This window comes from Camelina sativa, chromosome 11 (genome assembly GCF_030686135.1).
Source record: "Camelina sativa cultivar CO46 ecotype springtype chromosome 11, ASM3068613v1".
NCBI classification, from domain to species: domain Eukaryota; kingdom Viridiplantae; phylum Streptophyta; class Magnoliopsida; order Brassicales; family Brassicaceae; genus Camelina; species Camelina sativa.
The window spans coordinates 15,766,953-15,771,260 of record NC_141890.1 but is presented as its reverse complement, the minus strand read 5'-3'; the positions used below and the strand labels follow the sequence as shown (position 1 = coordinate 15,771,260).

The following is a 4,308-nucleotide window of genomic DNA, read 5'->3' as shown; positions in this document are numbered from 1 at the left end:
AGCAAAAAGAGTGCATGGAAGGGACTTGTGAAAATACCTCAAGACAGGGCTCCTTATTTGAGCGGATTTGGAGTTTGTGGACTTGTAGGGGAGCTTGTCTCCTATTGTCAGCCATAGGGACCTCATTTCCTCCTTGTTGACCTCCATTCCTTCTCCACTGTCGGTTTTAAAGCCATATAGCTTCTCCATCTCCTTAAAAGTGAGTCGGTACTCATTGTTCCTCACAGAGAAGGTGATGAACCCGATCCCCCCATCGGGTAGTAGGGTCGGGTGGTCCTCGAAATAGTGCAGCTGTAGCGTGGAGAGGAAGTGTATCATCTCTTCCTCATAAGCCTCGAGGTTAGCTCGCATCATCTTGCCTAGTTGGCACACATCGAACAGATACTCGACGTCTCTAGTGATGCCTAATTGCTTCATCGTTTCTCGGTGAGGGTAGCGGGTACCAACAAAGTTCATCTTCCTGAAAAATTTGAAGAGTCTTGCCGGAGTCTCCACCTCCTTCTGCTTCAGCCTCCGCGAGGCTTGGCGTGTCCTCTCTCTCTGCTCCTCTTCTCTCTCTCGGTCCTCCTCCTCTCCGTGTTGATCCTCTTCCTCAACTGCTCTCTCAACTACCTCTTCAACCTTCTCTGAAGCCGGTCTCTTCCCTCTTGCAACCGCAGCTCTGCTCCTTGATCGAGAGGTTTGGATCTCCCCTTGCTCTTCTCCTCCAGCATCAGAATCGACCTCCATGAGGTCGGTAAGGGTTCTTTCGGACGTAGAAAGGTCCCTACGTCGAGGAGAACGACGAACAGCACTCGCCATTGGACTCGGTGAGCAAACTCGGGGGCCTACTCGATCGGTTACTCGAGCATCAGGTCGGGTGGTGGATCGGGTTGAGCATCGGGTTGGGGAGGCAAAACGTCCAGCCAACAGTTGGGAATGTGGAACGTTTCCTCTCCCTTGAGACTCTTGAGCTTTGACGGCATTACCTCCGGTCGTAGGAGCTGTGGAGGTTGATCTCCTTCCCTTCCTTCGATAGGTTTTCGCAATTGGCTCCATGTTTGAATTCCTTGAGAAGAAAAAGGCTAAGTCTCGAGGTTAATAGGGTTAGTCCCAAAGAAATCGAATAAAACTCGAGTTGTAGAGAGAATAGAAAGTATGGAAGCTAAAGAAACTCTAGGGTTTAGAGACAACTTATCGGTGATAATGAGGGAGAAGAGTTCGACTCCCTTAAATAGAGTAGGGTTTGGTTGGTGGGCTTCACTGAGAGTGGGCTTCCTTGTGGAATTCGGACTCCACTCACCACTCGAGCAGGGACACGATCAGGCGCGTCGAGTACGGTGTCGGGTTGACCCTCGGGTTTCCCAATTTTCCTCTTTTCAATTTTTTCATCCTTTTTTTTTTTTTTTTTTTTTTATGAAAATTCATAAATAGAAAAATAAGATAAAACAAATAAATCAAAATTAAAACAAAACAAAAGATACCTTTGGGACTTCCTCCCAAGTGAGCTTGTTTAAAGTCTCTAAGCTTGACTCTTCATGCTCCTTAAGCATGGGATCCAGGTGGAAGAGGTTTTGGAATCCTCTCCACAATAGCAGGCTGGTTCAGCACATTTTCCATATTTTGTCTAGGTTCTAAGGCAAAGGTGGTGTTGACCTCTTCAAGATGTTGCACCTTCCTCTGTTTGGTCTTAGTAGAAAAAGCTTGACCATCAATGGTTGGCCTCTTAATCCCTTTCTTCACATTGAACTCCATCTTAAAATGCTCACCATGCTCTATTCTGATCTTACCTTGTTTCACCTCGATCACAGCACCAACTGTTGCCAAGAATGGTCTTCCTAGAATCAGTGGATCGTTTGGTTCCTTTTCCATGTCAAGGATCATGAAGTCAGTAGGTACTTCCACTCTTCCAATCCTGAGAGGCAGATTTTCCAGGATCCCAATCGGATGCCTCACTGTTCTATCAGCCAGAACCAAATACAAATTGCTTGGTTTAAAATCAGTGAATCCCATCTTGTTGTCAACTGACAGCGGCATGATGCTAACTGAAGCTCTAAGGTCGCACAAACAATTCTTGAAGATCCGAAATCCTATCGAGCATGGCATTGCAAAAGAGCCAGGGTCTTCCAGTTTTTCCTCTATTCGCAGCTCAGGATCCAAGCACACTCCACTCCTAAGAATCTCAAACCCGATCTCCTTATTTGCTTCCTTAACCTCATCCTCCAATCGCGCTGCCTCCTTGGCAATTTCCTCCTGAAGCTCGTGTGGGGGCAAAAGTTTATTTAGTGGAGCCTTGCGCCTAGCCATTCGCTCTGCAAGTACTTCTAGCGGATGTCAAGTGCAGCATTGAACCTTTCCTCTAACTCCCCTCCTGCTGTTGCAGGTGGTTGAGGCTGATCTCGCTTCTCGACATCTACTCGATGCATCATCCGATTACCACCATCGTGTAGGTCATCGGATTCCACTTCGGGTTGTTCTTCAGTTTGTGATTCTCGAACCAGTCCTCGATCATCAACTCGATCAGGCTCCTCGAGTGTAGGCTCGGGTTCATACTCAGATATGTATTACTTGGCCTCATGTTTCATCAGGTGTTCCACATCGTCCCCATATTGAACATTACTGTCCCCAGTGAGGTAGTTCTCATAGTCATCATCAAGGAAGATGGCTTGAGCAGATGCATAATCCTTGGGGTTTTGAACAGCCTTACCTAGGATTTGGTTAATCTTTGGAGATGGTGGGTTGTTGTAGTGGCCTTCCAGGTATCTAACCTTATTGTTGAGTGATTCGTACTTGGCATTGGGATCATTGTATCCTGAGTCGATCTTGTTGCTCATTTCTGCGAACCGTTTCGCAATGTCCATAGATGCTGAAGCTTGATTCCAAATCATTTGCTGAATGAGTCCGCGTAACTCGGCTTCTTGTGATTGGTTTGGCGGACCTTGTGGTTGTTGGAAGCCAGGTGGTTGGTTGTAGGGTCCAGAGTACTGCTGCTTAGGGGCATAGCCTTGGCTGTACTGGACAAAAGGCTTTTGTTGAACATGGTTCCCTTGAACTGCAGATGGGTAAGTTTGGTCCTGAGGATTGGCAACATTCGGGTTCCGATAAGACAGATTCGGATTCGGCTTGTAGGTGTTGTACCTTCTATTGTAACCTCCTTGGTTTTTGATGTAGTTAACATCCTCTATCTGTATAGTCGCCCCATCTTGTTGTAGAAATTGCTCTTCCTCTGATAGTACATGAACATGCTTCTGCTGGTTGAGGAGTTTATCGAGCTTGTCATTGAGGGCTTTCATGTCCCTCTTGTACTTGGCATCTTCCTCTCCTGTAGATCGCATAGAGCGATCATATTCCTCATTGTAGTTGCCATCAGATTGAGCCAAGTTCTCCACTAGGTCCCAACCTTCATCGACAACCTTATTGAAGAAGTTACCATGACTTGCAGTGTCCAGCAACATCCGTATTTTGGGGACCACTCATCTGTAAAGTGTGCTCAGAAACGAAGCATTGCTGAAGCCGTGATGTGGACATCGAGTAGTGTAGCCCTTGAAACGTTCCCAAGCTTCACTGAACGTTTCGTTGTTCTTCTGTACAAAGCCGGAAATGTCATTTCTCAGCCTTGCGGTTCTGGAGTTGGAGAAGAATTTGGCTAGGAATACCTTTTTGCACGCTTCCCAAGTGGTGATGGACTCTTTAGGGAGCAATTTCTCCCAGATGTGTGCCTTGTCTCCCAAAGAGAATGAGAAAAGCCTGAGTTTGAATCCATCTTCGCTAACTCCATTAATCTTAGTGAGGCTACATAGCCTATCAAATTCATCCAGATGATCCAATGGGTCATCTATTGGCAATCCATGAAAATTATTACTCTGTATCATCTGAATGAGACTACTCTTGATCTCAAAATTGTTGTTCTGCACAGCTGGTGGTACAATGCCATTCCGTTGAGTATGAGTAGATGGAGCATCTCCTGCTCCTATATTGGTCCTTGCTTGAGGAGTTGGTGGACGGTTCTGATTATTCATCGTCTCCTCAATGATTGCTGGTTCCGGTTGAACTTGTTGTTATCTGAGTAGCCTAGGTCTGTCGATGTTGTCGATGAAAGGACTCAGGTTCTGGCTACCTCTGGATCATTTTTGCATGCACAAGTAGCTGTCCGAGTGTGTACACGAGGGTCTACCCGATCCAGGTGATCGAGTGACGGGTCGGGTGGGTGCTCGGGTTTGTACCTAAGATTCAAAAAAAACAAGAGCGAAAGCAAACAAGTCAGATTCCGAACCAATATGAACAAATAGAACTTGATCTAGCAAGTGCTGAAATCCTAAACGTAGCAAA

At 46.3% G+C, this 4,308-nt stretch overlaps 1 non-coding gene across 1 annotated transcript; it reads left to right on the top strand.

Annotated features, from left to right (window-relative positions):
• The first annotated feature begins 3,489 nt into the window (after positions 1–3,489).
• On the top strand, positions 3,490–3,596 carry LOC147934045 (small nucleolar RNA R71). Its single transcript, XR_015573288.1, has one exon. It is a non-coding gene; the product is annotated as a small nucleolar RNA R71 (small nucleolar RNA).
• The last annotated feature ends 712 nt before the right edge of the window (positions 3,597–4,308 follow it).